This window comes from Pseudophryne corroboree, chromosome 11, assembly GCF_028390025.1.
Source record: "Pseudophryne corroboree isolate aPseCor3 chromosome 11, aPseCor3.hap2, whole genome shotgun sequence".
Taxonomy (NCBI): Eukaryota; Metazoa; Chordata; class Amphibia; order Anura; family Myobatrachidae; genus Pseudophryne; species Pseudophryne corroboree.
The window spans coordinates 12,805,196-12,830,082 of record NC_086454.1 but is presented as its reverse complement, the minus strand read 5'-3'; positions in this window follow the sequence as shown (position 1 = coordinate 12,830,082).

Sequence of the window (24,887 nt, the reverse complement as noted above, 5' to 3'; positions counted from 1 at the left end):
TGCTGCAGTATATACATGTGGGCATTATACACAAGTGCAGCAGTATATACATGTGGGCATTATATATAGGTGCAGCCAGTGCTTAAAGTGGTCCTAGGGAGGTGGTGGAACTCACCCTCCCAGCCGCTCCCTTGTGGGTGCCATTTCACTAGCCCCTCCCTTTCTTGTCCACCTGGCAGAAGCCATGCCCCTAGCCCCTCACCTTCTTGCCCACACTGCAAAACATAAATTTTCTGCTGCTCCACTCTGTCAGTCCCTCCATAGGCTGCCTGGAGTTTACCAATTTCCATATAAAATACTTCTACTGACACAATTCCATTAACAGAACTACACCAACATACATCTCTTCTGTTATCTTACAATATCTCCCAGCTCGCCCTTCCGTTATACACAAGATCTGCGTATCTCACACACGCATTACCTGCTCCCAGTCGTAGTTACAGGACTTTTTTCGTGCAGCACCCACTCTGTGCAATACCCTCCCATGCACAAGACTTTCTTCAAGTCTCTAAACCTTTAATCGTTCCCTGAAAACTCAGACAGTTTATCATATTCCAGAACCACCACTACCTCCATAATCTATCCTACCCACTAACCTTCTACACAGTCCACAAATAACTTTACATATTTTCTCTTTCTACACAGTGGTTGAAGTGGAAATTTTGAAGTGGGGGTATGCAAAAGTCAAGGACGGAAGGGCACGTGATCACACAAAAGGGGGCGTGTCCTGTGTAGTAGAATTCCTTATACTCTAGTACTGGTGCCCCTTTCACCTTATAGCACACGGTACGAGCTGAAATTCACATTATAACACACGGTACGAGCTGAAATTCCCATAGTAGCACACTGAATGAGCCGAAATTCACATTGTAGCACACTGAATGAGCAGAAACTCACATTATAGCACACTGAATGAGCCGAAACTCACATTATAGCACACTGAATGAGCCGAAACTCACATTATAGCACACTGAATGAGCCGAAATTCACATTGTAGCACACTGAATGAGCTGAAATTCACATTATAGCACACTGAATGAGCTGAAATTGTGACAGCAGGGAGAGCCAGAGTGACGACAGGGAGAGCCAGAGTGACGACAGGGAGCGCCAGGGTGACGACAGGGAGAGCCAGGGTGACGACAGGGAGAGCCAGGGTGACGACAGGGAGAGCCAGGGTGACGACAGGGAGAGCCAGGGTGACGACAGGGAGAGAGAGTGATGACAGGGAGAGAGAGTGACGACAGTGACAGCAGGGAGAGAGTGACGACAGTAGGTACAGGGACGTTAACGACAGGGAGAGAGGTGAAAGCAGGGGAACATTACCTCATTTGTTGCTGGTGGCTGGCAGCGGTGAGCGGTGGGCGGCTGTGAGCTAATACAGTGCTCTACACAGCCGCCGGCCGCCGCGCAGGGACAGGGAGCACCATGCGCAGCAGGATGGCCACTTCCCTCGCCTCCTGCTGCACTTTCAGTTCCGCATTTCCGGGTCAGTGGAAAAAGTGGCGGTATACCATACCGCCATATACCGCCCCACTTCGACCACTGTTTCTACACACACATATTGTCCTCAGACCAACATTTCTGTGTAACTGGATCATAGAGCCCACCAAACACCTCTGCAATCTGGCTAGACTCTAATATAGACGCATACAATCCGACTCACAGCTCCCCCCTCCCGGCACATGTAATCCCTGAGTTTCCCCCTTCCCAGCAAAATAATCCCTAACACAGTTTATCCTCCCCAGCACATTTAATCCCTAACACAGATCCCCCCTCCCCAGCACATGTAATCCCACATACAGGTCGTCCCCCCAGCACATTTAATCCCTAACACAGATCCCCCCTCCCCAGCACATGTAATCCCACATACAGCTCCCCCCCCCCCCCCAGGATATTTAATTCCTGACACAGCGCACAACATCCCTCCCTATTCCGACACCCCCCTCTTTCCTACCTCTCTCTCCTTGTGCCAGTACTCCCGACTCTTGCCCCTGCCATTGAGAGCCACCAAGAGCGTCAACATGGGTCTCCTGTCCACTGTGCCTTTACACGGCAGGAGAGACAGACATGTGGAGATGACGCTGCATCGCCTGAATCCCGCCGCCGCGGCCGGCGGCGCTATAGAAGGGAGGGGGACTTGTGGAGGTGGGCTATAAGGTAGTCCTAGTCCTGGCCGCCCCTCCCCATCTATTAATGTCGGTGGCGCGAGGTGGCGCAGCGCACACTGAGAGGCGGGGATGGTCTACTCTAGTCAGTCAGGCAGCGCTGCCCCTAGAGTCACATGGCCGGGTAAAGTGGGCCGGAGGTGGCGGAACTAGTTCCGCCTCCCAATACAACTGACGGAACGCAGTTCCGGCCCGTTCCGGCCCACTTTAACTCCTGGGTGCAGCAGTATATACATGTGGGCATTATACACAGGTGCAGCAGTATAAACTCCTGGAAATTTGGTGAGTTTTGATCAGAGATGGGTGGAAAAGATACACGGGGGAGGGGGGTGGGGTGGGGTGGGGAGGGGTTTCGCACTGCCTCACCTGCCATAGACTTTTTACTCCAGAGTTTTGGCTATTAAAATTATTAGAATAGTACAAAGAAGATATTTCAAACATATTCTTTCTGTTTTTCATATACTTTATTCAATCAATTCTCTGACACAATTGTTAGTATGACAGGAAAGTCTCTGCCTCACCTGCCTCACCCCACCAAACGTCACTGAAATACGCATATTAGGACACGTAAGATGTATATGTTGTACCTAGTATAGGACAAATGCAACTAAGCACAGATGAGGATGATGAGTAGTAGCAAACCAAGTGTACAAGTAGGGCGTTGGTGTATTGCAAAATGTTACACAAGTCCTCATATGGTATATACAGAACATGTGGTCCATGGTGTCAGGGAGAAATAAACACTCTGCCTCCTGTGAGGTAATGCAATACATACAATCAGAGAGGATGTGGAATGTTGCCCTGATTCTGCGGTGGATGCAGCGTCAATGACTGCACAGTGGGGCGTTTATTTGCTGCTGTGCGGTCTTCAAACCCCATGGGAAACTTGCGCCACACAGCCATGGGCGTTCCTGTGTGGTGTCATCAGAGGTGAAGTATTTGCAAATAAAGGCTGTTATGGGGGTGTCAGTGACCGAGGCTGGTAAACCACCGCAGCCACAGTGGCCATGACTAGCTGAAGATGAGAAGTAATTACTGAGGAGCCCACAGGCTATCACAAGTGTCCATGGTGTGTGTATGGTGGAGAGTTCAGAACTAGTGACGCAGCTGCATGGTCCACAGACACTATAAATGGGCATCTCAGCTGTTGTGCTCTCCATCGCCCCCTGGTGCACAGGCTGACACTAGCATTTACATATCACCGCTCCCTGTATTCCAATAGCAGCTACTATTGCTCTAGAGCCCACCTCTAATTCAGACCCCATAATACTCAATTAGCTGCAAAGACCAGTTACAGTATGTAAAAAAACAAAACAATTAGTAGGGATTCAGTATGATATAGCGGCTGCCGGGATCCCGGTGGTACGGAGAAGGATGTCAGGATCCCAACAGCCGGAATATCAGTGGCAGGCGTAGAGTGTCCGTTTGCGGGCCCATTGTGCTCGCCATGCTTTGGGCCTGGTGGTGACGTTCAGTTGTCACGTGGTTATATTCCCCCTCGGGTGGTCGCGTGGACCACCACCCTTGTGGGGATTCCGGGTGGCGGTCAGGACTACAACAGCCGGTATTTCACCGGGTGTTGGGAGTCCGTCATCGGTATTCTGACTGCCGGGTTTCCGGAATGCCTCACCTTAGTAGACAACAGTGTCTTATACCCCTCCCCTACTAACTGAATAATCCCAGGTTTTTGCATGTGATCAGTGTCAACGCAACCTAGGCGGGACTAACTCTCAGGTCCCCGTCGCTGCTCCCAACCAGGGTCACAGAGCTGAGATACGGGAAATTGCCAGCTTGGTAGAGCCGGCAATTTCCCGGGTTGCAGTGGGTATGGCGTATTAGTGCGATGGTCATCTGGTGCAATAAAGCAGAAGAATTATTCCCAATGTTTAGTTGTGCGATGAATAAGAAGGTTATTTTCATTGCAAGCTAACCTCTGACCTCTCAACTCTCAGGGACCGTACATTATTCATAATAACAACTGTAGGGGGGAAAGACATAAAACACAGTAAATATGTCAGGGTTACATAAAATTCATACATCATGATTGGTCAGCGTGTCTCTGGCGTCAGATGATTGGTCACATTGAATCTTGAGAATTTAAACAAAACCCTGTAAGTGAAAGTAATACTAAGCGCGCCCACTTTGATCCCAAGCCATTTGTAGAGATCACTCGTGCCTTAGGATATAGGGTGTCATTCAGATCTGATCGCCTCTGTGCGTTTTCGCACAGCGGGCCATCAGGTACTAACTGCGCATGCACCGCAATGTGCGCACGCGTCGGACAACAACAATGGGCATTGCCGGTTAGCAACAGAATGGTGAAAAAAAATATGTTTCCACGGGCGTACACAAGGTGATTGACAGGAAGAGGCCGTTTGTGGATGGCAACTGACCGTTTTCAGGGAGTGTCCGGAAAAACGCAGGCGTGTCCAAGCGGTTTCAGGGAGGGTGTCTGACGTCAGCTCCGGCCCTGATCAGCCTCTGCTTATCGCACTGTAGGAGTAAGTCCTGGGCTGCGTACACTGCACACACTGGATTTTAACAGCTCGGCGTACACATAGGATCGCACACTTGCACAGGGAATTTACACTCCCCCTGTAGGCGGCGACTATCTGAATGCAGGACTGCAAAATTAGCAGCCCAGCGATCAGATCTGAATGACCCCCTAAGTACCAATGAAGAGGCAGTATAAGAGAGGAATCAATTACGGTAATCCCACCATCTCTATCTCCAGGTATACAGGACTAGGGGGGGGATTCAGATCTGATCGCAGCTGTGCGTTTTCGCTCCAACCTCCCAATAGCGTTGATGCATTTTGCTCAACCGTTAGAAGTGTAACATGCCGTATCGTAATATTGCAATCTGTCTCAGCGGGTTAGGCTTACACATCTGTGTCAAATACAACATAATACATAAAAAAATAATAACATTGAACGATTACTCTTATTAATATCCAGAATACAAAAGTAATCAAGTGCTGAAAGCCTTGAACGTTTGAAGGAAATGAGCAATTGAGAAATACATATTAGAATACAATATACATTGTTCACTCTTCAATGAATAAAAAAACAAACAAAAACCCAACAATTTATTCAACTGGCATTAATTTCATTTCCACTTTCTCTGACATTTCGCCTAGATATAAATTGAAATAACTCTACGCCAATTATTTATTAATACAGTATATGTGCCTTAAATAGATTTCATTCAACTCGGTTACATACTGTAGATTAAACAGATGAGATTGGCGTTTTGTGCACTGGTCCTGGTCAAAGTTTTCTCTGCGTTTTATTATGTATTTTCAAGTGTGAATAAGGTAGAACTGGTACATTTGGAAAAATGACTCTGTCCCTATTATAGTTGTCTCAGCAATAATATAATGTATCTGTCACTTATGCACAGTGGATGCTCAGGTCTGAAAATGTTGCAATGCAATAGGTGCAAATTAGGGATGGTTATAGGTTGCCTGTCCATCGATGTTTGCCATCAATGCTGTCATCGGTGATAACCATCGGTGGTACATAAACTATTATGGTGAACTATTTATTGTTTGCACCACTTGTTGGCCACTCTGACAAGTGCTGGCCGGGCCGGTATCCGGTCTCTAGGTCGACCACACTTAGATAGACAATGTCTAGGTCGACCACTATTGGTCGACAGTAACTAGGTCAACAAGGTTTCTAGGTCGTCAGGGTCTCTCGGTCGAAATGTTCTAGGTCAACAGGTCAAAAGGTCGACATGAGTTTTTCACATTTTTTTTCTTTATTTGAACTTTTTCATACTTTCCGATCCACGTGGACTACGATTGGGAATAGTAACTTGCCCGAAGCATGATGAGTGAAGCGAGCCATGCGAGGGGACATGGTGCACTAATTGGGTTTCCAGGTTACTGTACGGAGAAAACGACACCATTAAAAAAAAAAAAAAAAATCATGTTGACCTTTTGACCTGTCGATCTAGACAATATCGACCTAGCAACCCTGTCGACCTAGTTACTGTCGACCAATAGTGGTCGACCTAGACACAGTCGACCTAAGTGTGGTCAACCCTCCATACCACACCAGGCCGGGCCACGGGTCATTAGAAAACAGGGGCTGGGCTAAGCTGTGTGCCTGGGGGAGAGAAAAAACTATTTGGTTCTACTCAGCCATCGATGGCAGAGAACCATTGGCTCTCTGCCATCAATGGCAAAACCATCATTCATTGGTAGTTAGCCATCGATGTTTGGCAACTATTGATGTTTGATGGCCATCCCTAGTGCAAATGTATTTATTTATTTTATGCAGATGGGACAAATATCATCTGCCTTTTCATGTTCTGTACTGTAGCAGATATGTAGCAGATATCTTTGGACTGTGAATTTAGAGGTGACTTATATGATGCAAGCTTCAATTTTCTACCCTGCAACACTACATGCTTTTCCCCTGTTTTTAATCAGCCATCGTACCTGTGTAATTCATATGTGTCCCTGAATAAAGGGATATTATAGCAACCCTGCACCCCAAGTCTCTAAAAAGACTAGAGCAGTGTCCTCTCCAGAGCAGTGAGTGCACATTACAGATACTAATGCACCGAACCGCCCCTTCCAGATCTTGTTTTACAGCGGAGACCCAAAAGTCGCATTGCTGTAGCCTATCAGTGAAGTGCAATTAGACAGGTACCGCACTTTAGCACTGGTTATAGCATCATATACCTCAGTGATATCAAACACTTTCTAGTGAAGTGACAAGCTGAATATTGGATGACTACGTCTACTTACACTGTGTGTAGGTGACGGGAAAACTTTAAACTTTCCGTAAAACTAATGTGCAAAAATAAAAACTTCTGTCACCAGTGGGTTTTGGAGAGAGAGACAAACATAATAGCAATGAAATCAAAAGAACTTTCCTGCAGCTTCTTCAAATAGTCATTTATTCTTTACCTTTTACCTTGATCCAGTGAATCCACCGAGATCTGCCTTCCAGGATTCTACCTCTACCTGCCATGTGAACGTGGAGACAGCAAGCCGCTCAGTGCTAGGAAATGAAAGACGTCTTTCAAAGGCCCCGATAGCATTATGCTCAGTACACGGAGACTAACTACCCACAAAATAAAAATAAAATAAAAAATAAACCCTTTTAATTAATACAAAATGTTTTATATGAAAAAGAAGGAAAAGGAGATAAAAATAACTCATGAAAATTCAGAAGCTGTTAGTTTAGCACCAGGGCTGGAACAGACTATTTAAACCCCCAATGTTTCCGGATGATTTGAAACTAAGATTTGCTGGCACATCCACAATAAACCAGCTGATTGCCCGGTTTCAACATGGCAAAGGTTTGCTGAGCAGAATATTTTACCCCTTTTCACCCCCTAAGGAGTCAAATTTGGAAATATCCCTGCTTAGTGGGCGGCTGCAAATAACTGTCACAGTTTTCAGACCACCCGGCAGGTCACATGTTCCTGATCAGCCAGCAGGTGCACAGGGAGAGTTCACCAACTGTCACATATTCCAGAGCACAATGGTGATACATTGTAAATGGCAGGCGGACATTTTGCCACATGACCCAACCAATTACAATGCTAATGTTTTTCTGCTAATCTATGGACCAAGAGCTTTAATTTGGGGAATGATGTGTCCTGCTCAAACTTTACAGAGTTAAAGCACAATTCCACTTTTTCCATGACACTAAAAACTACTTACCTACTCCCTGTACAAGGTGGTGGGCTGCTCCCTAGGAATGTCCACCTGCAATGACGCTAGGGACCCTCATGAAGGAGTGTAAAGTACAGGGCACATTACAGAAGTGCATAGAAAGCATGACACCATTATTCTACCACTTTAGCCCAATCATCTACATCCAACCTGCAATATGATCAGGGGATCCTCTCAGTTTTTTAGGGCATGATACTGTAACTTGCAGAGACAGCAGCTCACCACCGTCCGTATTATAACCGAGGTATTGGCTCTATGCTGTCTCCTTGGTCAGACTCATAACATTTTGCAACAACTTGAAGGAATAAATATCCCAGTTGTGCAACTCATGGAAAACATCAGTGGCAAAAGCAGAATTTCTAGAGGGGGGATTCCAAAAGCAGTCCACAGTCTCCCACTCTGCGGAACATTGGAGCAAGTGCGGGAGTCTGGGGGAGTGGTAGAAGATCCTAGTAACAATCCTGGATATTAATGTAAACATTGGTCATTTTATATACTGGATACTGTATGGAATACAGTATTAATAATTAATACTGTAGATGGTCTATAATATAGGCTGTATCAAACATTTAAATAATATAAATAAGTGGTCAGGAAAAGGTTCTACATACCATAATAAATAAATAAATATACAAACATAATAGAACCAGCACTTTCTACGCACACATTCTCCCACATCATTGTAAGGCTCCTGTTTCTTCTTCCTGGCAGCTGCTCTCTGGTCCAGTGCACTGATTGAGGACACACACACAGCAAACTTGGTAGAAGAAGCTGCTACCACTGGGCATGTGCAGCAGCTCGGCTCTGTCCCTTACACTGCATGATGTGGTGGCAGCTCTAGTAAGTGTATCATATTATACCCTTGCTATTGTTGTCATAATTTGAGCCACTTACAAAGAGGGGGGGGTTTCTGTGCAACTGGAAACCCCCCGCCCCCCCACCACCCCTTCCCCTGCGTTTGCCTTTAAGCCTTACACCTTAGTACCTGCTGCCAAGGAGATGGAAAAGCATCTGCAACAGCCTGGCTCCCGGTGTTATTCTATTATTATTTGAATATGAAGTTCTTAATTCTGAAGTACTTACAGCTGGGATGAAGCCAGAAGACAGAGAAGGAGAAGACGGGTGCGCGCTGTCTCTTGTAATTAAAATGTATAATTTTTATTAGGTATATTAAAATGTTTACTCAGCGAATAATACAAAACACAAGTATAGAAGTGAAAAAAAGCAGAAATAATTGTGAGTAAAACAGAAAGCTGTATGTGCTATCAGCCGTCACAATTCTGTATAATAAGGGAAGTATTTCAATGCCTTATTATAATTGTCTAGTCTTGTGAACGGGTTCAGTATGATTGATGCCGGAATTCCGATCAGAGTAATCCCAACAGGGGCACGGTAAGTAGGTTCCCCCCTCTCTCCTACCCCCTAACGCTCCCTTCCTGCAGCCTAACCCCAACCTTCCCCTTTAGTGCCTAACCCTAACTTCCTTCTGGCATTCTGGCGGCCTGGTTCCCGGGTCGGTATGCTGACCTTCGGGATCCCGACCGTCGACATTACAACCCCGACCCATATTTACTATAGTACGAGTTTATAGATGAGGCGATGTTGCCGACAGCAACCAATCAGATTCTAGCTATTGTCTTTTAGAAGGTATAATAAATAGAATCTGATTGGTTCCTACCGGCAACATCTCCACTTCTGCAAACCCTCCCTTTAGTAAATATCCCCCTACGAATCAATTGATTTCTATCTGAACATGAAGTTGTTAGTGTCAGGGAGAATTATTCCCTACTGCTGGGGATACAATAAGTTGTATCTATAATTACAATAATGTTCCTCATCGTTCATTATTGCACCTTTGTTGGTTAGTAAGTTCTGACTGGTATTATTACTACAGTGTATGAGCAGAGTCTGTAATAACAGCGCCTCATCAGAGAAGATGGAAAGATGTATTAATATCCCAAGAGTTTCCTACTTCACTCACCACTGGGCGTTCCATGGTACCATCAGTAGATCTCCAATCTGGAAGCCGGACGATGCTAGCTAAATCACCGGACACTGAACCGCTCCAGATTTTATTTCTCAGCTCTCTGTTGCCAAAATGATCAAGTCTGGGATCTCAGTCTCTGTTTTATGTGTGTTTGGGGGAGATTTACCAAATCTAGGAGAGAGTTATTGTGGAGAGATAAAGTACCAACCAATCAGAGTCTGTCCTGCTACAGGCATTGTTTGAAAAATGACAGTTAAGAGTTGTTCGGTTGGTGGTTTATCTCTCTCCAAGATTTGATACATCCCCCCCTCTGTGTCAGTTTGTATGTCTGTATTCCATATGTGTAATTGGTATTTGAGAGATTGGGGACCCAGAGGCTCTGATGTCGGCACTGCTTTTTCCTTACAATGTCCTGATCCAAAGATCGGGATAAATTAACGTAGGCCATTACCTTGATGTCCGCAGTCCTGATTGAACATAGATTTTATTTATTGTGCCCCTTTTGCCGTCAGTAAAGTCATCGGGTATTTTTGTGAATATACTGTAGCATAATCAGGAGACTGCAGGTAGTGTCCTGTCTCATGTGCTTGTAATATACAGTAAATATCAAACATCTTATTTTCTGCAATATGATATTCTTTCTGCAGCGACATACGATGGTTTCTCTGTCTGTCTGCAAGCAGATTTCCCATAACAGGAGGCACAGTCTCTATCGTCATGAGATTCTAGTGAGATGTCAACATGGCGACTGCTCTGATTAACCTATTCATGTTACACATGGGTGTGCGTAGCTTGTGCCGTGAGTTCATTTGAAAGAGTTTCATTGTAGAGGGAAATCATATTGATTTATTATCCTTCACTCTCATTATCCTTTTTCCCATAGGGGAGCTCACAGTCCATTGTCTGCTGTTGAGTCCCTCGATATCACTACATACACCCCCCCAGCGTTACCATGGTGTAAGATAAAAACCACTTGTTCCACTTAGTCTACCTTAAAAACATGCACACAAGTAACATCACTATGGGGGGGGGGGGGCCCACGCCCAGGTGTCATCCGCTGAGGGGGGCACCAAAATGCTTGTTCCTCTTCACTGTAACATTACGTGCAGCACTTGGCTCCTATCACTGTGTAGGAGCAGTCACTGCAGACAGGGCTAGCCAGGACTCCAGTACCCCCCAAGGTGATGAAAACAGGGGTCAGGGTGTGAGGACACACCCCTTCCAGGGAAGCCATGCCCCTTCCCTCACCGGGTGTCACCAAGGCTAGTGACGCCGCTGTGTATACACACACACACATACATACTAGACTATGTTTTTTTTTTTGTGAGGAGCCAATTAACTCACTGGTATATGTTTGGAGTGTGGGAGGTAACTATAGCACCTGGGGGGAACCCACGCAAGAACAGGGAGAATATACAAACTCCACACAGCACCATGGTGGGGATTGAGCCCATGACCTCAGTGCTGTGAGGCAATAATGCTAACCATTACATCAAAGACCAATTTTGTTTAATGACCTCAGTAAGTATCTCTGACTGGTGGGCAGTTAACACTCTTACTATGGTCAGAGGGGTTTCGGTCATTAAGCAGGGCCAGATTAACAATGTGGCGGATGGAGCTACAGCTCCAGGCCCCATATAAAAATAGGCCCATCAATATGACAGCATGGTGACAGTTGGTCATATGATTTCCATAAATTATAAGAATTTAAATTATAATTCTAATTTCCTCACAAAGTGATGTTTTTCTACTTTTACTTATTTTGGGAGACATTGGGGATTATAGTGTAGGGAGTGTACATGCCCATATGTCACTGGCCACACCCACACAACATTAGCCACCTCCTCAACTTCTCACAATAGGCCATTGATCATTTTCGGCACCAGGCCCATGTGGATCTTAATCCGGCCCCGTCGTTAGGTCGACATGCATTGGGTCGACCACTAAATGTCTACAGGGTGTCTAGGTCGACAGGTTCATTAGGTCGACATGTGCAATGTCGACAGGTCAAAAGGTCGGCATGAGGTTTTCACGATTTTTTTAAATTTTTTACCTTTTTCATACTTTACGATCCACGTGGACTACTAATGGGAACGGTAATCTATGCCGAATGCAGCGGTAACAGAGCGAGGCTCTTTGCCAGAAGCATGGTGAGTGAAGCGAGCCATGCGAGGGGACGCGGTGCACTATTTGGAGTTCCCCCATCACTGTACGAAGAAAATGACACCAAAAACAGTCAAAAACTCCATGTCGACCTTTTGTCCTGTCGACCTTGCACATGTCGACCTAATAACCCAGTCGACCTAGACACCCTGTCGACCTAGTGCGTGCCGACCTTTAGTGGTCGACCCAATGCATGTTGACCTTTAGTGGTCGACCCAATGCATGTTGACCTAATGTGTGTTGACCCAACGACCCATACAAGGTCAGAGCACTGTAATTCTAATACCTAGATCTACCCCGATCCCTCACACTGCCATCACTGACCGTAATTCTAATACCTAGATCTACCCCGATCCCTCACACTGCCATCACTGACCATAATTCTAATAGCTAGATCTACCCCGATCCCTCACACTGCCATCACTGACCGTAATTCTAATACCTAGATCTACCCCGATCCCTCACACTGCCATCACTGACCGTAATTCTATTACCTAGATCTACCCCGATCCCTCACACTGCCATCACTGACCGTAATTCTAATACCTAGATCTACCCCGATCCCTCACACTGCCATCACTGACCGTAATTCTAATACCTAGATCTACCCCGATCCCTCACACTGCCATCACTGACCGTAATTCTAATACCTAGATCTACCCCGATCCCTCACACTGCCATCACTGACCGTAATTCTATTACCTAGATCTACCCCGATCCCTCACACTGCCATCACTGACCGTAATTCTAATACCTAGATCTACCCCGATCCCTCACACTGCCATCACTGACCGTAATTCTAATACCTAGATCTACCCCGATCCCTCACACTGCCATCACTGACCGTAATTCTAATACCTAGATCTACCCCGATCCCTCACACTGCCATCACTGACCATAATTCTAATACCTAGATCTACCCCGATCCCTCACACTGCCATCACTGACCGTAATTCTAATACCTAGATCTACCCCGATCCCTCACACTGCCATCACTGACCGAAATTCTATTACCTAGATCTACCCCGATCCCTCACACTGCCATCACTGACCGTAATTCTAATACCTAGATCTACCCCGATCCCTCACACTGCCATCACTGACCGTAATTCTAATACCTAGATCTACCCCGATCCCTCACACTGCCATCACTGACCGTAATTCTAATACCTAGATCTACCCCAATCCCTCACACTGGCATCACTGACCATAATTCTAATACCTAGATCTACCCCGATCCCTCACACTGCCATCACGGACCGTAATTCTAATACCTAGATCTACCCCGATCCCTCACACTGCCATCACTGACCGTAATTCTAATACCTAGATCTACCCTGATCCCTCACACTGCCATCACTGACGGTAACTCTAATACCTATGTGGTACCCTGCCAGACCTTCTAAGTATATGCAATAGTTAATTCATTGTCATGACATGATAGACAGGCGATGTAATAGCATAAATTAGCAAAATTGATGTATACAAAAATAAGGTATTGTGATAAATAGTTCTTATGAAGAAAAGATTTATTACAGGTTTTCTCCCTCACAGAAGGGAAATTAGAGTTGTCATCCTGGTATGTCACCTTGAGGTGTTTTACCTTAACTATAATAAGAGGGGTGCAGGCACGAGGTGATAGGGGAATCAGCTCGTGCAGGATGTTTTCTGAACGGACAGATACGGGTACTCTGGAGGAGAATATAAGTAAGGGGTCCTGAGGGGACCGTTGTTGTTGTTGCTGGAGATCGTATGGAGAAGCTACAGCGCTGAACCTGAGCAGAGAAAGTGCGACACACCTGACGGCGGGACGTGACTCGGGAGGGAGAGACCAAGAGTGCATCCCAGAACCCGGTGAAGCGTAGCCGGAGGAAGAATAGCGGCGGTGAGCGGCAGCAGAGTCCAGCGCCACGGTCTGTAGCTGGGCGGAGCGGAGGAGGCGGCGGCTCTGGCAGTCTCCAGCGGGGTTGAGGCGGAGGCATCCACAAGATAACCGGAGACTCGGGTAAGAGAGCTACAATAGCCCGGCCATCCCCGAGAGGCGACCCCAGTAATTAGGGACAGCCGAGGGCCGAGGGAGTCCTACCCACCAGATCCGCCAATAAGAGACAGTTGGTAGGCAAGGTCGGAGGCAGACCAAGGCGGAACCAGTGTAATAAAAGCCAGCCTCCCCTTCCCCAGCTCCTGGTGACAGCTTAGATAGAGATAGAGAGAGAGGAGGAGAAGGTTTTCCCTGAACAGGGCTGCCAAGCTGCAGACATACAGCACTGCATGGAGAGGACTGTAAATCCACAGTGACAGGGCTCCTTCCACTGACTTTACTTTAACGGGATCACATCAGAATGCAATTTAGTCCTGATTTAGTGGTCAGATGTCAGTACATGAGCCAGAATGACCTACCAGTATAGACTAAAGTCGCTAAATACTTGAGTGGTCGTTCAGGAATGCACAGTCCACCTCGCTATTGGACAGCTCCAGTTTAACTACGGCTTAAGGAGCGTCAGCAGAGCCGAGCAAGTAGTAACTCATAAGTTGAGAGATAGAGTGTTCCTTTCCAGCAAGGGATTCAGGGCATCTCCGCTTAGTGCAACGCCCACTCTGCTCAAATTGACTTTCGCTAAGTAAAACCAGCAGTATGAGCCGCCTGAACTGAAGAAATAGTATACCACCCTGCTAAAGAGGTATATTTAGTCTGCAGAACACTATACCACTGACTCCCCGAGTGACAGACTAGGTTGTAACAGTGCAGATACAACAAGCCCTAGTTACCTAAGACGGCCTTTTCCGCCGACTCGTCATCTTACTGCCCGTACGATAGACTTGCTCCTAGAAGTGGTCACAAACATTTTTGGATATAGATGTATGACATCAGTTCACCAATTATACCTAAGGAGTATTAATCGATTGCGACGCAGAGGAGCTTAACCAGTTTTGTTGCCGTCAGGTATCTACAGGTGTATATGAGTCACTGCAGACTGGAACTTCACTACTAAAGGCTTAAAATTAGGATTCTATTACCCCTGGAGTTAGGCGAACTAGTTCACCTTTTGGAATACAAAGTTTCACCTTTACCTTACTTATTAGAGAGATATATAGAGACTTCATGTGCACCACGATATGGCCATTTAAGACAGAAATAGACTGCGCCGTATAGACAATAAGGGTAATATAAAGTATACAATATAGTGAAAGGTATAGTCATAATTGTATTCATTTGCAGGGTCTGCTTGATACAACCTTACTTCTGGTTCGGATGTTATAAATTGTAACAGTAACCAGTCTAGTGTAGTCTCATTATATATATATAATCATATAGTAGCATTCGAGTTCCTTAAGAACGACAGTAATTCTCTGTTTAATGTACAATATAACTATCTGTATCGCCTGGTCGACAAAGTTTGAGGTTGTCGGAGGAAAATACTAGCTTAATGGTTCTTGATATTTACATTGTTAATACTTTCCATACCCATCCCTAAAGAAATAAAGTAACTTGGTCTTTGGAAGTCGTATATTGATTATCAGTAATATATTTGTACAAATTCCTTGGTGAGACGCCGGAGGACCGAAGCCCAGAAAAAGGTACGAATAAGGAAATATACTTATCTTCTAGAATTTCAGGGGTGTTACAACTTTTTGACGTCACGAACAGGATTTCAGAGTTCCTACCCACTGCAGATCGTTGCCTTGGACCACGTGAAACTAGAACCCAGCAGCAGCGGATGTCAATATGCCTTGACTATGATCGATCATTATAGTAAATTCCTGGTGGTAGTTCCAGCCAAAGACCTTACAGCGAAGACCACTGCTGAGCTGTTCCTAAAACACTTCGCCAGACCCTATGGATACCCCGATTGTATTCTGACGGACCAGGGCCCGGCCTTTGAGTCACAACTTTTCCAGGAGTTTTGCTCTTATTATGGCTGCCGAAAGACAAGAACTACCGTTTACCACCCACAGGGGAACGGGTTATATGAACGTGCTAATCGGACAATTATTGAAATGCTAAGAAGTCTGTCAAGGGAAGATCGGGCCAAGTGGCCAACTCTGCTGCCTGAGCTCACCTATTTATATAATAATACAAAACATTGCTCAACCGGATTTACCCCTTATTATCTTATGTTCGGTCGTCAGGGTAAACTACCCCAAGACTTGGAATTGACGCATATAGGGGATGATACTGTCAATCCTAAAACAGACTGGGTCCGCGAACATCAGCGAAGAATCAAAACGGCTCAAACCATCGTGGAGAAAAGAGTGGAAATTGTACACCAGCGCCAGGAGAGGAACTATAATGCACATAACCGGCAGGTACCTTTAAAAGTAGATGTGGTCTGGAAAAAACGGAATCCTCGTTGTAGTAAATTAGATCCTATGTGGGAAATTCGCCCTTATATTGTAGTCAGAGTGCCAGAAGGCGAAATACATACTTACAAAATTCGTCGTGATCCCGAAGGAACAGTCAGTGTCGTGCCCCGGGATCAAATTAAATATTGTACTGCAGAATTGTCGGAAGGGGAGCAAGACCTATCGGTAGTAAATGAGCCGGAAGCCTCAGGAGTCATGCCTTTACGTGATCCCATCGAACTCTTACTGTTTATGAGTGACCCAATGTACCATATATCGGATGGATGTACACCCTCAGAGGCCTGCGTAGAAAGACTAATCGAAAGCGACAGAATCCCTTACTGTCTAAATGACATGGCTGAAGGAATTACCCCTGCTACAGTAATCCGGAGGTCCGAACGCGCTACCAAAGGTATTTTACCCTTAAGGTATCGAGAGTAACAGTGGGGTGGAACGGATAGTTGATGGTAACGCTAGGATTGCGTTCATGAGACCAGACTAGGTCCCCTCGGGTACTTGATGAACTAGATATGGGGAAAGACAGAAAGATACGTGAGGACACGTATAATTCAAGTAGGGTGGGATGTGGTACCCTGCCAGACCTTCTAAGTATATGCAATAGTTAATTCATTGTCATGACATGATAGAAAGGCGATGTAATGGCATAAATAAGCAAAATTGATGTATACAAAAATAAGGTATTGTGATAAATAGTTCTTAAGAAAAGATTTATTACAGGTTTTCTCCCTCACAGAAGGGAAATTAGAGTTGTCATCCTGGTATGTCACCTTGAGGTGTTTTACCTTAACTATAATAAGAGGGGTGCAGGCACGAGGTGATAGGGGAATCAGCTCGTGCAGGATGTTTTCTGAACGGACAGATATGGGTACTCTGGAGGAGAATATAAGTAAGGGGTCCTGAGGGGACCGTTGTTGTTGTTGCTGGAGATAGTATGGAGAAGCTACGGCGTTGAACCTGAGCAGAGAAAGTGCGACACACCTGATGGCGGGACGTGACTCGGGAGGGAGAGACCAAGAGTGCATCCCAGAACCCGGTGAAGCGTAGCCGGAGGACGAATAGCGGCGGTGAGCGGCAGCAGAGTCCAGCGCCATGGTCTGTCGCTGGGCGGAGCGGAGGAGGCGGCGGCTCTGGCGGTATCCAGCGGGGTTGAGGCGGAGGCATCCACAAGATAACCGGAGACTTGGGTAAGAGAGCTACAATAGCCCGGCCATCCCCGAGAGGCGACCCATGTAATTAGGGACAGCCGAGGGCCGAGGGAGTCCTACCCACCAGATCCGCCAAGAAGAGACAGTTGGTAGGCAAGGTCGGAGGCAGACCAAGGCGGAGCCAGTGTAATAAAAGCCAGCCTCCCCTTCCCCAGCTCCTGGTGACAGCTTAGATAGAGATAGAGAGAGAGGAGGAGAAGGTTTTCCCCTGAACAGGGCTGCCAAGCTGCAGACATACAGCACTGCATGGAGAGGACTGTAAATCCACAGTGACAGGGCTCCTTCCACTGACTTTACTTTAACGGGATCACATCAGAATGCAATTTAGTCCTGATTTAGTGGTCAGATGTCAGTACATGAGCCAGTATGACCTACCAGTATAGACTAAAGTCGCTAAATACTTGAGTGGTCGTTCAGGAATGCACAGTCCACCTCGCTATTGGACAGCTCCAGTTTAACTACGGCTTAAGGAGCGTCAGCAGAGCCGAGCAAGTAGTAACTCATAAGTTGAGAGATAGAGTGTTCCTTTCCAGCAAGGGATTCAGGGCATCTCGGCTTAGTACAACGCCCACTCTGCTCAAATTGACTTTTGCTAAGTAAAACCAGCAGTATGAGCCGCCTGAACCGAAGAAATAGTATACCACCCTGCTAAAGAGGTATATTTAGTCTACAGAACACTATACCACTGACTCCCTGAGTGACAGACTAGGTTGTAACAGTGCAGATACAACAAGCCCTAGTTACCTAAGACGGCCTTTTCCGCCGACTCGTCATCCTACTGCCCGTACGATAGACTTGCTCCTAGAAGTGGTCACCAACATAATTGGATATAGATGTATGACATCAGTTCACCAATTATACCTAAGGAGTATTAATCGATTGCAACGCAGAGGAGCTTAACCAGTTTTGTTGCCGTCAGGTATCTACAGGTGTATATGAGTCACTGCAGACTGGAACTTCACTACTAAAGGCTTAAAATTAGGATTCTATTACCCCTGGAGTTAGGCGAACTAGTTCACCTTTTGGAATACAAAGTTTCACCTTTACCTTACTTATTAGAGAGATATATAGAGACTTCATGTGCACCACCGATATGGCCATTTAAGACAGAAATAGACTGCGCCGTATAGACAATAAGGGTAATATAAAGTATACAATATAGTGAAAGGTATAGTCATAAGTGTATTCATTTGCAGGGTCTGCTTGATACAACCTTACTTCTGGTTCGGATGTTATAAATTGTAACAGTAACCAGTCTAGTGTAGTCTCATTATATATATATATATATATATATAATCATATAGTAGCATTCGAGTTCCTTAAGAACGACAGTAATTCTCTGTTTAATGTACAATATAACTCTCTGTATCGCCTGGTCGACAAAGTTTGAGGTTGTCGGAGGAAAATACTAGCTTAATGGTTCTAGATAATTACATTGTTAATACTTTCCATCCCCATCCCTAAAGAAATAAAAATAACTTTGTCTTTGGAAGTCGTATATTGACTATCAGTAATATATTTGTACAAATTCCTTGGTGAGACGCCGGAGGACCGAAGCCCAGAAAAGGTACGAATAAGGAAATATACTTATCTTCTAGAATTTCAGGGGTGTTACAACTTTTTGGCGTCACGAACAGGATTTCAGAGTTCTTATCCACTGCAGATCGTTGCCTTGGACCACGTGAAACTAGAACCCAGCAGCAGCGGATGTCAATATGCCTTGACTATGATCGATCATTATAGTAAATTCCTGGTGGTAGTTCCAGCCAAAGACCTTACAGCGAAGACCACTGCTGAGCTGTTCCTAAAACACTTCGCCAGACCCTATGGATACCCCGATTGTATTCTGACGGACCAGGGCCCGGCCTTTGAGTCACAACTTTTCCAGGAGTTTTGCTCTTATTATGGCTGCCGAAAGGCAAGAACTACCGTTTACCACCCACAGGGGAACGGGTTATATGAACGTGCTAATCAGACAATTATTGAAATGCTAAGAAGTCTGTCAAGGGAAGATCGGGCCAAGTGGCCAACTCTGCTGCCTGAGCTCACCTATTTATATAACAATACAGAACATTGCTCAACCGGATTTACCCCTTATTATCTTATGTTTGGTCGTCAGGGTAAACTACCCCAAGACTTGGAATTGACGCATATAGGGGATGATACTGTCAATCCTAAAACAGACTGGGTCCGCGAACATCAGCGAAGAATCAAAACGGCTCAAACCATCGTGGAGAAAAGAGTGGAAATTGTACACCAGCGCCAGGAGAGGAACTATAATGCACATAACCGGCAGGTACCTTTAAAAGTAGGAGATGTGGTCTGGAAAAAACGGAATCATCGTTGTAGTAAATTAGATCCTATGTGGGAAATTCGCCCTTATATTGAAGTCAGAGTGCCAGAAGGCGAAAGACATACTTACGAAATTTGTCGTGATCCCGAAGGAACAGTCAGTGTCGTGCCCCGGGATCAAATTAAATATTGTACTGCAGAATTGTCGGAAGGGGAGCAAGACCTATCGGTAGTAAATGAGCCTGAAGCCTCAGGAGTCATGCCTTTACGTGATCCCATTGAACTCTTACTGTTTATGAGTGACCCAATGTACCATATATCGGATGGATGTACACCCTCAGAGGCCTGCGTAGAAAGACTAATCGAAAGCGACAGAATCCCTTACTGTCTAAATGACATGGCTGAAGGAATTACCCCTGCTACAGTAATCCGGAGGTCCGAACGCGCTACCAAAGGTATTTTACCCTTAAGGTATCGAGAGTAACAGTGGGGTGGAACGGATAGTTGATGGTAACGCTCGGATTGCGTTCATGAGACCAGACTAGGTCCCCTCGGGTACTTGATGAACTAGATATGGGGAAAGACAGAAAGATACGTGAGGACACGTATAATTCAAGTAGGGTGGGATGTGGTACCCTGCCAGACCTTCTAAGTATATGCAATAGTTAATTAATTGTCATGACATGATAGACAGGCGATGTAATAGCATAAATAAGCAAAATTGATGTATACAAAAATAAGGTATTGTGATAAATAGTTCTTATGAAGAAAAGATTTATTACATGTTTTCTCCCTCACAGAAGGGAAATAAGAGTTGTCATCCTGGTATGTCACCTTGAGGTGTTTTACCTTAACTATAATAAGAGGGGTGCAGGCACGAGGTGATAGGGGAATCAGCTCGTGCAGGATGTTTTCTGAACGGACAGATACGGGTACTCTGGAGGAGAATATAAGTAAGGGGTCCTGAGGGGACCGTTGTTGTTGTTGCTGGAGATCGTATGGAGAAGCTACAGCGTTGAACCTGAGCAGAGAAAGTGCGACACACCTGACGGCGGGACGTGACTCGGGAGGGAGAGACCAAGAGTGCATCCCAGAACCCGGTGAAGTGTAGCCGGAGGACGAATAGCGGCGGTGAGCGGCAGCAGAGTCCAGCGCCACGGTCTGTCGCTGGGCGGAGCGGAGGAGGCGGCGGCTCTGGCGGTCTCCAGCGGGGTTGAGGCGGAGGCATCCACAAGATAACCGGAGACTCGGGTAAGAGTGCTACAATAGCCCGGCCATCCCCGAGAGGCGACCCCAGTAATTAGGGACAGCCGAGGGCCGAGGGAGTCCTACCCACCAGATCTGCCAAGAAGAGACAGTTGGTAGGCAAGGTCGGAGGCAGACCAAGGCGGAGCCAGTGTAATAAAAGCCAGCCTCCCCTTCCCCAGCTCCTGGTGACAGCTTAGATAGAGATAGAGAGAGAGGAGGAGGTTTTCCCCTGAACAGGGCTGCCAAGCTGCAGACATACAGCACTGCATGGAGAGGACTGTAAATCCACAGTGACAGGGCTCCTTCCACTGACTTTACTTTAACGGGATCACATCAGAATGCAATTTAGTCCTGATTTAGTGGTCAGATGTCAGTACATGAGCCAGTATGACCTACCAGTATAGACTAAAGTCGCTAAATACTTGAGTGGTCGTTCAGGAATGCACAGTCCACCTTGCTATTGGACAGCTCCAGTTTAACTATGGCTTAAAGAGCGTCAGCAGAGCCGAGCAAGTAGTAACTCATAAGTTGAGAGATAGAGTGTTCCTTTCCAGCAAGGGATTCAGGGCATCTCTGCTTAGTGCAACGCCCACTCTGCTCAAATTGACTTTTGCTAAGTAAAACCAGCAGTATGAGCCGCCTGATCTGAAGAAATAGTATACCACCCTGCTAAAGAGGTATGTTTAGTCTACAGAACACTATACCACTGACTCCCCGAGTGACAGACTAGGTTGTAACAGTGCAGATACAACAAGCCCTAGTTACCTAAGACGGCCTTTTCCGCCGACTCGTCATCCTACTGCCCGTACGATAGACTTGCTCCTAGAAGTGGTCACAAACATAATTGGATATAGATGTATGACATCAGTTCACCAATTATACCTAAGGAGTATTAATCGATTGCGACGCAGAGGAGCTTAACCAGTTTTGTTGCCGTCAGGTATCTACAGGTGTATATGAGTCACTGCAGACTGGAACTTCACTACTAAAGGCTTAAAATTAGGATTCTATTACCCCTGGAGTTAGGCGAACTAGTTCACCTTTTGGAATACAAAGTTTCACCTTTACCTTACTTATAAGAGATATATATAGAGACTTCATGTGCACTACCAATATGGCCATTTAAGACAGAAATAGACTGCGCCGTATAGACAATAAGGGTAATATAAAGTATACAATATAGTGAAAGGTATAGTCATAATTGTATTCATTTGCAGGGTCTGCCTGATACAACCTTACTTCTGGTTCGGATGTTATAAATTGTAACAGTAACCAGTCTAGTGTAGTCTCATTATATATATATATAATCGTATAGTAGCATTCGAGTTCCTTAAGAACGACAGTAATTCTCTATTTAATGTACAATATAACTATCTGTATCGCCTGGTCGACAAAGATTGAGGTTGTCGGAGGAAAATACTAGCTTAATGGTTCTTGATATTTACATTGTTAATACTTTCCATACCCATCCCTAAAGAAATAAAGTAACTTGGTCTTTGGAAGTCGTATATTGACTATCAGTAATATATTTGTACAAATTCCTTGGTGAGACACCGGAGGACCGAAGCCCAGAAAAGGTACGAATAAGGAAATATACTTATCTTCTAGAATTTCAGGGGTGTTACACCTAGATCTACCCCGATCCCTCACACTGCCATCACTGACCGTAATTCTAATACCTAGATCTACCCCGATCCCTCACACTGCCATCACTGACCGTAATTCTAATACCTAGATCTACCCCGATCCTTCACACTGCCATCACTGACCGTAATTCTAATACCTAGATCTACCCCGATCCCTCACACTGCCATCACTGACCGTAATTCTAATACCTAGATCTACCCCGATCCCTCACACTGTCATCACTGACCGTAATTCTAATACCTAGATCTACCCCGATCCCTCACACTGCCATCACTGACCGTAATTCTAATACATAGATCTACCCCGATCCCTCACACTGCCATCACTGGCTGCAATTCTAATACCTAGATCTACCCCGATCCCTCACACTGCCATCACTGACCGTAATTCTAATACCTAGATTTACCCCGCTCCCTCACACTGCCATCACTGACCGTAATTCTAATACCTAGATCTACCCCGATCCCTCACACTGCCATCACTGACCGTAATTCTAATACCTAGATCTACCCCGATCCCTCACACTGTCATCACTGACCGTAATTCTAATACCTAGATCTACCCCGATCCCTCACACTGCCATCACTGACCGTAATTCTAATACATAGATCTACCCCGATCCCTCACACTGCCATCACTGGCTGCAATTCTAATACCTAGATCTACCCCGATCCCTCACACTGCCATCACTGACCGTAATTCTAATACCTAGATCTACCCCGCTCCCTCACACTGCCATCACTGACCGTAATTCTAATACCTAGATCTACACCGATCCCTCACACTGCCATCACTGACCGTAATTCTATTACCTAGATCTACCCCGATCCCTCACACTGCCATCACTGGCCGTAATTCTATTACCTAGATCTACCCCGATCCCTCACACTGCCATCACTGGCCGTAACTCTAATACCTAGATCTACCCCGATCCCTCACACTGCCATCACTGGCCGTAATTCTAATACCTAGATCTACCCCGATCCCTCACACTGCCATCACTGACCGTAATTCTAATACCTAGATCTACCCCGATCCCTCACACTGCCATCACTGACTGTAATTCTAATACCTAGATCTACCCCGATCCCTCACACTGCCATCACTGACCGTTATTCAAATACCTAGATCTACCCCGATCCCTCACACTGCCATCACTGACCGTAATTCTATTACCTAGATCTACCCCGATCCCTCACACTGCCATCAATGACCGTAATTCTAATACCTAGATCTACCCCGATCCCTCACACTGCCATCACTGACCGTAATTCTAATACCTAGATCTACCCGGATCCCTCACACTGCCATCACTGACCGTAATTCTAATACCTAGATCTACCCCGATCCCTCACACTGCCATCACTGACCGTAACTACAACAACTTCCCCTGTGTAATGATGACCTAGAACCTGGTTAGTCAATATTACTTTCTGCTATTTTAGCTACAATATGACTGTAAATATGATACATTGTGAGGTGGGGTAGGCTGGATAATTCATTACTGTGTTTCAGGGTCTTTATATCACACATTTACTAAGATGATTTTTGAAATCCTTGTATAATAAACAATGTCAAAAACCGTCTGTTAGTAAATGTGGTATTTAGGGGTATATTTACTAAACATCGATCTGAGTTGATTTTTGATCACTGTTTGGACAATTTTGTTGTTCAGGGTCTAACAGGTCTATTTACTAAGCCTTGGGTGAAGATAAAGTGGACGGAGATAAAGTCCAACCAATCAGCTCCTAACTGTCATTTTTCAAACCCAGCCTGTAACATGCCAGGTAGTTGCTGATTGGCTGGTACTTTATCTCCATGCAGTTTATCTCCACCCAAGGCTTAGTAAATAGGCCCCACAATTCCGCATTTGCTAACAGAGGGGTCTACTCATGATGCAGTGAAAAGAGTAGGGAAAAGGACCAGTGGAGAAGTTGCCCATGGCTTCCAATCAGCTTTGAAGGAAGCCTTTATCAAGTACATTCTATAAAATGTGAGAGAGATGCCGATTGGTTGCCATGGGCAACTTCTCCACTGGTCTTTTTCTCTACTCTTTTCACTGCTTCATGAATAGACCCCAGAGGATTTTTGACTTTTTTTTTTTAAAAACAATGTAAAAA